General features: G+C 41.9%; 1 pseudogene; it reads left to right on the top strand.

The window, feature by feature from the left end:
• Window positions 1-1744: 1744 nt before the first annotated feature.
• LOC113899565 lies at window positions 1745-7273 on the top strand (annotated as a pseudogene).
• Window positions 7274-12086: the final 4813 nt, after the last annotated feature.

The raw sequence follows: 12086 nt of genomic DNA, 5'->3' as shown, positions 1-12086 counted from the left end.
TCATCCCACCCTCACCCTATCCCACAGAGTCCAAAAGACTGTTCTATACATCTGTGTCTCTTTTGCTGTCTCACATACAGGGTTGTTGTTATCATCTTTCTAAATTCCATATATATGCATTAGTATACTGTATTGGTGTTTTTCTTTCTAGCTTACTTCACTCTGTATAATAGGCTCCAGTTTCATCCACCTCATTAAAACTGATTCAAATGTATTCTTTTTAATGGCTGAGTAATACTTCATTGTGTATATGTACCACAGCTTTCTTATCCATTCGCCTGCTGATGGACATCTAGGTTGCTTCCATATCCTGGCTATTTCATATGTCTTTAAATGGATAAAAGTTTTAAGAATATTTTTCAAACATTTAAAAAGTTTGAATGTATCAGCATGCAATTCAATAGAAAAAAGAGTAGCAATAAATGCACAATATTTTTTTTTCAGTGCTGATTTTTTGATGCTTTGTTCAACAATAAAGTTATATAATGCTGACTTAAATGGATATTTTTGAATAGAAGTAAAAATACTGGAAATCACTAATCACAGTAATTCAGACAATAGTGTGGAGATGGCAATGGCACCCCACTCCAGTACTCTTGCCTGGGCAATCCCATGGATGGAGGAGCCTGGTAGGCCGCCATCCATGGGGTCCCTGAGATTTGGACATGCCTGAGCATCTTCACTTTCACTTTTCACTTTCATGCATTGGAGAAGGAAATGGCAAATCAGTGTTCTTGCCTGGAGAATCCCAGGGATGGGGGAGCCTGGTAGGCTGCCGTCTATGGGGTCGCACAGAGTCGGACACGACTGAAGCGACTTAGCAGCAGCAGCAGCAGACAGTAGTGCATTAAACTCCAAATCATCTTAATCAGGTGAATTACTGAATGACACAATCTATAGCTTTCTTGTAATGAGATTTTACCACCTCTTTAGTTTCAGCAAAATATCACTCCTCACATTAATGTTTTAATATGAATTTTATTAATTTTGTATTTTGTATGCACGGGCTTCCCTGATAGCTCATTTGGTAAAGAATCTGCCTGCAATGCAGGACACCATGATTCGATTTCTAGATTGGGAAGATCCGCTGGAAAAAGGATAGTTTACCACTCCATATTCTAGAGCTTTGCTTGTGGCTCAAGTGATAAAGAATCTGTCTGCATTGTGGGAGATCTGGGTTTGATCCCTGGGTTGGGAAGCTCCCCGGAGAAGGGAAAGGCTACCCACTCCAGTATCCTGGCCTGGAGAGCCCATATAGTTCATGGGGTCGCAAAGAGTCAGACACGACTAAGCGACTTTCACTTTGGTGATTAAGAACTGTGAACCGAAGACGTTTATACTTAACCTGAGTTTTGTATGTATAAAGGTGCTATAATATTTTTTAAATAGTAAGTATGAGAGTGGTCTCTTATATGAAGAACTGTGCCTTAGTTTTGAGAAATACCTAATGTCCCTGTGTTCAGACCATAGACTTGCCGCTGGAAGCAGCTCATCATACCGCGGGCCTGAGAACTATTTCTCGTAGAGACCATACTTCATAAACAGATCATTGTACACCCGGACATGTCCACTCATTCACTTATTCATTCATTTTTCAAATATTTTTAAACCATTTGTTCTGAACTAGTGTTCTGTGTATTTTGAGAAGTTGGCCACTGAGATTAATAAGATTAAGTTCCTGATCTCAGGTGCATCAAACCCAGACTGAAAAACAACACACAAATGATTCCAATATGGTGTAGAAATGACAGTGATAGATGTGCATACAAGGTACGGTGGGAAGAGAGGTGGGTCCTAACTCAGCCTGAAGGACTGGATCAGCACTTTCATAAGGAGTAAATTGGTTCTTAAAGAAGGAATACAAAGTTGCCTATGCAAAGATTCTGGGCAGAAAGGAAGAACATTCTAAGCAGAGACAGCTCATCCCCTGGTTCTAGGGGACCAGGAGGGAAATGACAAGAAGAGATCTCAGTTCAGTCTTTTTTCACACTCACACTATAACTTAAGTTGCCTAAATGAGCTTATTGCTCAATGTGATCAGACAATAGATGCTGGGCCTGGAACGCCTTAAGGGAACTGTATTTCTCTGCATCTTAAAGACAGAGGAATTACCAACTGTGTCAGCCTCGGATACCATTTCGAAGTCTGCAGAAATTATTTGGTGCTTCCTTCATTGAGCCCTACGCTCATCCTAGATACCTATTTCCCTTCTATGCCTACAATTTGAGCTCCTTTTCAGGGTAAAAACCAAAAGATGTACAGCAGACTGCAGGAACAGAGGGAGAACGACAGAGAGCGCGGCTCCCTTCCCTTGGTGGTTTGATATAAATTCATCTTTCATTTCTGAGAACCTTTCTCTCTTGCTCAGCCTACAGCATGATCTTGTAGGGGAGTTTGTCTTGCATAGCACATGAACCAAGATTTTCTTGAAGATTTCAACAAAAGATCAAGAAACTAGAGGAATAGTTTTTTCAACTTTCGTGTATCCCCAAACTCAGCCTCCCACTGCTTCTGAGCCAGCTATGCTGTCTGCTTTGTGCTTAGGACTTGTGATCTTGTTGATAATGCGTGAGTAACAGTTATTTAAAATTTCTAAGATGTTCTATTCCTTGGTTTTAGGATGTCATGTAACCTCTATCAAGCGGGAGATGGTCCCTCTTCCTTAGCCAACTTAACAAAGTCTTACTCTGTGTGTGTGTGGTTTTTTTCTTTAAGGAGGGACCAGTGGAGACTCGGTGACCCAGACAGAAGGTGTTGTTACCCTTCCCGAGAAGACAGCTCTGACTCTGAAGTGTACTTACCAGTCCAGCTATTCAGGTTTTCTTTTCTGGTATGTCCAGTACCAAAACAAAGAGCTTGAGCTGCTCCTGAAAAGCTCATTAGGAAACCAGAAGGTGACCAGCAGAGGTTTTGAAGCCACTCATATCTCGAGTGACAGCTCCTTCCACCTGCAGAAATCCTCCGTGCAAACATCAGACTCAGCTGTGTACTACTGTGCTCTGAGTGACACAGTGAGAGAGGCCGCAGGGGGAGCTGAACACAAACCCAAGGGCACAGATGGGGTCAGGCTGTGGGCAGCTCTCCAGAGTTCTGTGCTAGAGGCATCATCAAAGTACTTTGAGCTCTGAAGCTCAGAGCTAAGAACCTTGGAATTCTTGGATTGCCCTACAGAGAGGAATCTGGGGCGGACAGTGTAAAGAGGAACCTAAGCGCTTTTCTCCACAAATGCCTGTTTTCAGCCCATTCATATTCCCCCAAAAGACACAGAATCCCTTGAAGTGTCATTAACTCTTCAGTGACAATTCAGCTGATATATGCTGAAATATTTCACAAGCTGTTAATGAAAACTCCCAGGAACATTGTTAATGGATGACTGTGTGATCTGGAAGGTAGTCTCTGGTTTTAATAATTCAGACTAGGATTGTATGTCTTGCTGAGATACACCTGCAGACACTCCATCTTCAGTGACTAGGAGCTTTATTCTCTCTTCCCTTGACTTTTCCATCCCTATGGCTGCTACAGCAATGCTGCTACCTAGGTAAGTTCCAGGAGGAGAGTTTTCTGACAAGATAATCCTTCTGTCAACGGCCCTGTGGGTCAGAGCAGTTCAATTGGTAAATATTGCAGGCATAATGTGTATTGTTTGTATTCAAACAGGGTACAGGATATTCTCTTTGCCAATAATAATGTCACCTCAGGGGAAATTTATTCATCAGTCAGTCATATTTCTGATATATGGAAAAAGTGTTTATGTACTCTTACAATAAGTTATCTTTGGAGTGGAGTGAGCTTTTCACCTGCTCCGAGAAACTAGGAGAAAGTATCACCCACTCCCAAGGCAGGAACATCTCCCCACTCCTCTGCTCATGAGCAGGAATGTGGAGCCACTGGGGCTCTGCATCTCTGCAACAATCATGCCCATTGCATAGAGCATCCCCTCTGCATCTCTGCAGGTTGAACTCCTGTCCACGCCTTTGGGGACCAGACTTTCTGGAAGGACAGTGGGGGACACAGAAGGTGTGAAAAGAGATATGTTTTACTGCCAGGCAGTCAGGGAGATGTGGCCTAGACACTGATTATTTGTCATCTCATAATGTATAAACACACCAATCAAAATACAGAGTTTAATAGTAGAATAGTTTTAATGATCCTGGAGGATGTAGTCCCCATCCTCATTTAACAGGGTGGATGTCAGGACACCTACCTGAAGGTCAGTGCAGACTTCCTCCCTAACATCGTAGAGTCCTGCACATGGGGTGTTGGCCACCGGAGCACTGGGGGTTCAACATCTTGATAAACAGGCCAGAGAAAGGGAGAGGGAGATGAAAAAGCAAAAATAAATCTTACAGTGGAAAAAAAGTATTCAAGCAGGGTTTATTTCCCTGGTGGTAACTGTATCAGCTCTCTACTTCTGGTCTGATCTCTCATTCCACACCTCTGGGTCCAGGCTAGTTGGGACTACAGACAGGGCAGAGGATTTTTTTTTTTTTTCCTTACCTGCTACTCAGTCAATTGAAAGCAATTTGAGATAGGAATCATGTCTGGTTTTCAGTTTACACGTTGTAGGAGAAGGAAATGGCAACCCACTCCAGTGTTCTTGCCTGGAGAATCCCAGGGATGGCAGAGCCTGGTGGGCTGCTGTCTGTGGAGTCACACAGAGTCAGACACGACTGAAGCGACTTAGCAGCAGCATCAGCAGAGAACTCTTTAAATTTCCAGAATGAATGCTGGAGCCTAGGGATTCCTGAACATGCACAAAAGTTTAAGAGCACCTAGGTGATCTGCTGAGCCAGAGTCCTACCAGCACGATAACTTGACTCAAGACCCTAATTTTAGGAGGAATTTTGGTCCAGGGGATAGGATTCTGCACTCCCAATGCAGGGGTCCCAAGTTCAGTCCCTGGTTAGAGAAGTAAATCTCACAAGCTGAAGCTAAGACCCAGGGCAGCCATAAACAAAACAAATGACAACTCAGCAAACAGCTGTGCATTAAAAAAAATAACTCTAATTTTAGTAGGAGTTCATTTTAACTGGTGAGAAAATCTCTGTAGGTGGAAAGGTACATTTGAAGAAGATTGTTCTTGAAATTGTTCTTAGTCAGTTCAACTAAGTCATAGCCATTGTTTTGGATTGACAGCACAGCCCTGAAAACCCATGTAAGGCAACCTCACACCTGACTGCAGCCACAGAGTCTTCATGGCTTAAAATGGTTTATGTCAGCAAAGAACAATATTTTGACTTCTTACCATAATACAACAATACTTTCCATAAAGTAAATCCTAGAAAAAGAAGCAGCTATGAAATGACTTTGTTATATCTTCTGCTGGGTTCACTTCACTTGCAAAAATAATTGCACAGGAACCTAGACAAACAGGCTGATAGACACTGAGCAGACAGATATTTCCACTGCGATTCCTGAATCTCTAATAAAATAAATAAACAGGAGCCTTATAAACACCACACACATGCCTTTGAAATGAAGTAAGCCTGGTTAATATATTAAGCATCTGAACTTGACTTTCTAAAAAAAAAATACTTAGTTGAATTACAACAAGAATGTTACAACTGCTGTCATCCAAGTATGGTCCAGGGGCCCCAAAGGAGATCTTTTCAGGAAGGTTTACCAAACTCACTGAGGTTTCTCTCTTTTATTGCAGATTATCACTCAGCCCAAGATTCACCGTGGATCTCCTCCCTCCTCATGCTACTGCCTTACCCTTGTCTCTCCCTTTCTCTCTTTTTGTCCACATCCCTCCTCTCTTGTACAGTGGTCCACAGATTTCTAGGTTCCATCTCAATACCACACTGGGACAATTTTGGTAAATCCTTCATGCACTGGTGCCTGGAAGCTGCCTCCATGAAGTAAGCTGTGCAACGATAGTGCTCATCTCATCTGTCTTTCTTATCTCTGTGCTGCCTGATGTACAAGGTCCAAAATTTGTTTCATATATTTTGTCCAGTTTTCTAGTTGTAAGGTCAACTCTACCTTTAACTGTGAAAAAGAAGTAATGGTAATTTATTTATTTATTTTTGGGGATATTTTTACAAATATGTTATTTTATGATGGGAGGATATGTAATAATAACCTTATCATTCAACCACACATTATTTGAGACCTGCTGTAGATAAGGTTTCCTCCAGACATGTTGACTGAGTCTTGGGGATGAACAGAGCTAGTTCAGGTAAAGAACTTGAGGAGAGGAGGGAGCACTTTCTGTTCGGGGGATTCTTCTTTGACTCATGGGAATCTTGGAGACATATGGAAGGAAGAAATCCCTGACTATTCCATCTAGAAATTGTAACTGGGGTTTCTTGCAAAGCTAGAGATACCTGTACCATGCAAAAAAATTATGGAAGTAATAATAGTTTCCCTGAGCACGCTTATATTTAGGACTCTTTTCTTAGGGTCCTGTCCCATTCTTCTGTATGTACCCCACAAGCTATTATCAGGAGGAATAGGTCAGACCGCACTGTGGTGCAATTTTCACGATCCCCACCAGAGGGCGGGCTTCCTTCAGATGTGGTTCCTCATTGTATTCAGGAGCTGGTTTCACTTGCCTGCTTTGAAGCCACAAGACAGAATATTGCTGCAGTACAGAAAGGGGCTCTCAGTTTCTGAGCGAGGAGCTTCTGTAACATTCAGATGGAGACTAGATTTATTAGATTTCTGCCACTCACTCAGTTCTTCTGATCATCTTAATATTCAGTAAGTGACATTTTATCCTAAATGTTAATGATTTTTCATTTTCCTATGATTTATAGGTAAGTTTTATTTTTCTTCTCTGGCTGAAAACTCTCCTCCTGTACATTTCTATTATAACAAAGTGATTCTCTTCCAGGAGGGACCAATGGTGACTCAGTGAACCAGACAGAAGGCCCAGTGACTGTCTCAGAGGGGGCTCTCCTGACCCTGAACTGCACTTACCAGACTGCTAGTTTGGCTCTCTATCTTTTCTGGTATATCCAGCATCTCAACAAAGCTCCTCAATTCCTCCTGAAGGGCTCAATGTCAGACCAGAACCCAAAGAGTAAAGGTTTTGAGGCCACTCTTGTTAAGCGTGACAGCTCCTTCCACCTGCAGAAACAAGCAGTGCAAGCATCAGACTCGGCTGTGTACTACTGTGCTCTGAGTGACGCAGTGACACAGGGCTGCAGGGGGAGCTGAACACAAACCCAGAGTGCAGATGGGGCTCTGGCTGTGGGGAGCCCTGCTGGGCGGTTGTTGTTTCTGTCTTCAGTGTTTTATGCTAGCTGTGTTGTTGTTTATGTACTAAGTCATCTCCAACTCTTTTGTGACCCTATGACTGTAGTGGGCTCTTCTGTCCATGGGATTTCCCAGGCAAGAAGACTGGAGTGGGTTGCCATTTCTTTCTTTTGGGAATTATCCCGACCCAGGAATGGTACCCGTGTCTCCTGTTTGGCAGGCAGATTCTTTACAACTTAGCCACGTGGGAAGCCCCTCTTTTATGCCAGAGGCATCGTCAAAGTACTTCCAGCTCTGACGCTAAGTGCCAAGAACCCTGCAGTTCTTGGATTGGTCTACAGAGAGGAATCTGGGAGGGACAGTGAAGAGAGGAATCTAAAAGGCCTTCTCCAGAAATGCCTGTTTTGAGCCCAGTCACATTTCTCCAGATGGCATAGAATTCCTGGAAGTGACATTAACTCTGTTCAATGACAGTTCAGTTGATAGATGCTGAAATATGTCACAACCTGTTGATGAAAACTCCCAGGACACCTCGTTCATGGATGCACATATGACCTTGAAGCTACTGTCTGATTTTTATAATTCAGACCAGAATTTTGTGTCTTGCCGAGTTTCACCTGCAGACACCCTGTCTTTAGTGACTGGGACCTTTACACTCTCTTCCTTTGACTTTTCCAACTCTTATGGTTGCTCAAGAAATGCTGCTGCTGCGAGTCCCATGAAGATGGTTTCCTGAGAAGATATTCCTTCTGTCAAGGGCCCTGTGGGTCAGAGCAGTCTAGTCAGTGAACATTTTGCACATGAGGTGTCTTGCTTATATGTTGGTGACACAGCTCCACCCTCATCTTGTCATCATGGCAGCTCTTTACAGGATGCTAGGTCATGATCCTGATTCTGGTCTTGAGGATCTGTGCTGTGAGAAATTCTGGACATAAACATGACCACGTAACCTGACATATTATCTTTATCACTGTATTGAGGCCTCTGATCCTTTTGAAGTGTGTCAAATTCAGTGACCAAGCAAACACTCAGTCCATTAGTGAAAAGAGGGACTTTTGTTGACAGGGATTCTAAATTCTTGACATATTCACAATGTTCCTACAGCAGAGGAGCAAAAAACAAAGAAATGTGTGGCTCTCACTGTAACTTGCAATGAATGAAACTCACCGAGAGAAATTCATCCTGGCATTCTGGAGGTCTCTGAATCTCACCGTGCTTTATCTCTCTTGTATGATTCTGTGGGACTGACAGGTACAGATGAAGGTTTTACAGGCCTGAGCCTTCTGTGATTTCAGAGGCTCTTCTTTAGAAAAAGAAAATGAAATTGCAGAATCAAGTTTCTTGGGCCCAGGACAGTAAGATATCCTGAAATACAGGCTGAATTGCTTCATGGTAAAACCCTCTGAAAGAGATGGGAATACCAGACCACCTGACCTGCCTCCTGAGAAATTTGTATGCAGGTCAGGAAGCAACAGTTAGAGCTGGACATGGAACAACAAACTGGTTCAAAATAGGAAAAGGAGTTCGTCAAGGCTGTATATTGTCATCCTGCTTATTTAACTTATATGCAGAGTACATCATGAGAAAGGCTGGACTGGAAGAAACACAAGCTGGAATCAAGATTGCTGTGAGAAATATCAATAACCTCAGATATGCAGATGACACCACCCTTATGGAAGAAAGTGAAGAGCAACTAAAAAGCCTCTTGATGAAGGTGAAAGTGGAGAGTGAAAAAGTTGGCTTAAAACTCAACATTCAGAAAACGAAGATCATGGCATCTGGTCCCATCACCTCATGGGAAATAGATGGGGAAACAGTGGAAACAGTATCAGACTTTATTTCTTTGGGCTCCAAAATCACTGCAGATGGTGACTGCAGCCATGAAATTAAAAGACACTTACTCCTTGGAAGGAAAGTTATGACCAACCTAGATATAATATTCAAAAGCAGAGACATTACTTTGCCAACAAAGGTCTGTCTAGTCAAGCCTATGGTTTTTCCTGTGGTCATGTATGGATGTGAGAGTTGGACTGTGAAGAAGGCTGAGTGCTGAAGAATTGATGCTTTTGAACTGTGGTGTTGGAGAAGACTCTTGAGAGTCCCTTGGACTGCAAGGAAATCCCACCAGTCCATTCTGAAGGAGATCAACCCTGGAATTTCTTTGGAAGGAATGATGCTAAAGCTGAAATTTCAGTACTTTGGCCACCTCATGCGAAGTGTTGACTCATTGGAAAAAACTCTGATGCTGGGAGGGATTGGGGTCAGGAGGAGAAGGGGAAGACAGAAGATGAGATGGCTGGCTGGCATCACTGACTCAATGTACATGAATCTGGGGGAACTCTGGGTATTGGTGATGGACAGGGAGGCCTGACGTGCTGCAATTCATGGGGTCGCAAAGAGTCGGACATGACTGAGCGACTGAACAGAACTGAAACCCTCTTCATAAATTTTACCCTTCTCTTTAAGATCAAAGCATTGTAATAATCTTACTTTGCCCTGATATTGGCAGATTAGAACCCCCCAGGACTCTTTCCATCCCAGCACTTGATCTGTAATTAATACGAGTATTTTCAGCTCTATCACTTTTTAAATAACAGCTTTATAAGATAATTCACATATCATCACCTTCATGCTTTTAACTGTACAATTGAGTGGTTTTTAGCATGTTCACAGAGTTGTGCAGTCATCACTACTTTGTGATTCCAGAACACCACCCCAGGAAGAAACTTTGTACCCATTAGCAGTCACTCCCGTTACTGTTTCCCCCAGACACTGGCATCCACTCCTCTGTTCTCTGTCTCTATGGATTTGACAGTTCTGGGTGTTTCCTAGAGATAGAATCAGATCACATATGACTGTTTGTACCGTCTTCTTTCACCCAGCGGAATCTCTCCATGGCGTGTCTCCATATCAGTTCTTCACTACTCCTTGTGGTCACTTAATAGGCTGCTCTGTGATACCACCTATTCTCCTTATCCATTCTTCACTTGAAGAATGATTGTTTTGGAAACATTTTGGTTATTTCCACTTTTTAGCTCTTATAAATAATGCTGGTATAAGCACTCATGTGCAGGAGCTTTATTGCTCTAAATGAATGTACTTTCAGTTAGAGGTGTGACTTTTTGTGTTTTCATATTTGTTTCATTTCATTTTGCTTTATTTGGCACCAACATTTCCTTAGGATGTAAAATGAGTAAGTACAAGAGAAAATGCTCTTTAAAATTATGATTTAATGCCTATATGAGATATAATCATTCCAAGCTATACTTGCATTCATTCGGGAACATTTTTGAGCACATACTCATGTGTGTCAGTGATATGAATAAGTGTTGAGAATATAGTATACATGACCGAGTCTCCTGCTTTAGGATTGTATTGCTTTAAGACACCACACATGTCTTAAAATAATATTTCTTTCACAAATCTTTTTATTCACTCACTGAGCTCTGTTTGTCCCCAATATGTGACATTGACAGGTTTATGGGCAATGGGCTAAGCTTTTTAAATCCCTCTCCACCTCTTTAGGTAGACACTAGGAAACTTCCAATTTACAAATGACAAAATTGAGGTGTAGAGATGTTTTTTAACTTAATCAAGGTAACATAAACAGTTAGGAGCAGAGCTTGGGTAGGACGTCAATCATTCTGATGCATGACTAATATTCATAAAAGCTAATTGATAGAAGCATCATGAAATCTGTTTCTTTTTTGTTAAATACCATTGCCTTCTTAGAATTTAATAATTTTTGAAGTTTTCATTTGATGAAAAATAAGTTAATGAAATAATGAAAAGTGTACTTTACTCAATGGGCAATCACAGGAGTCTGTATATGTTCCTGAATAATGAAGCCAAAAAATTGCAGTCATCATCTTTCATGTCTTTGAACATAAAGTTGCTCAGATTCTCTGTAATTGAATAACCTACTTATTCAGGGCTTATAGCTGAGCCTCAGTAGCCATATTAAAGAGAATATACATTACAGGTCTTTGCCATGGCAATGAGCACTATATCTTTCAAATTAAAAAACCCCTTTCTGTGGCAAATATGTCTCCTCATTGGGACTGTAAGACACAGCATTTTCTGTTCTGCTACACTGTATATCTTATTAAAGCAAATTCTTTTTTTAGACAATTAGTAAATATGGGTCTGGGCTTCCCTGGAGGCTCAGTGGTAAAGAATCTGCCTGCCAATGCAGAAGACCTTCTTCAGGATGAGTTCAATCCCTGAGTTGAGCAGATTCCCTGGAGAAGGATATAGCAACCCACCCCAGTATTCTTACCTTGGAAATCCCATAGACAGAGGAGCCTGGTGGGTTACAGTTCATGGGGTTGCAAAGAGTCGGGCTCAATGTAGTGACTAAACAGCAAAAAATACGGGTATGATGAGGAAGTTTCATTGACTTTTCTAAGCACATTAGTAATTTGTGCCAAAGCAGAAACTTTCAAAGGCAATTTTCTCTCAATACAAAAGCCTAAGATCTAGTGTTTGCTTTAGTGGCTTCACGAACTTCTAGGGTTTTCAAGTGAAAGCTACCTGATGAAGCTGAGACGGAGGGTAAAAAGAACGCTGGTCCATCTTCCTCTCTAGCATTAAGCAGATTGATTTATCAAGAATTCTCCAGGTCAGAATACTGGAATGGGTAGTCATTCCCTTCTCCAGGGGACCTTCTCAACCCAGGGATCAAACCCATGTCTTCCACATTGCAGGCGGATTCTTTACCAGCTGAGCCACCAGAGATAGCCCTTATGAAGAACAATAGCATTTAAAATGTTGATGACCTTGGTCTTACATGTTCTCATGGACCTATGTCTAGATCAGTGAGACACAACTCCCAATATTTAAGATGGCAAAGAGTTTTAAGTCTGTGATGCAGGGAACAGACA

Source organism: Bos indicus x Bos taurus, chromosome 10 (assembly GCF_003369695.1).
Source record: "Bos indicus x Bos taurus breed Angus x Brahman F1 hybrid chromosome 10, Bos_hybrid_MaternalHap_v2.0, whole genome shotgun sequence".
NCBI classification, from domain to species: Eukaryota; Metazoa; Chordata; class Mammalia; order Artiodactyla; family Bovidae; genus Bos; species Bos indicus x Bos taurus.
Note: the sequence above shows the minus strand (reverse complement) of the source record. Positions and strands in the feature narration are given on the sequence as shown.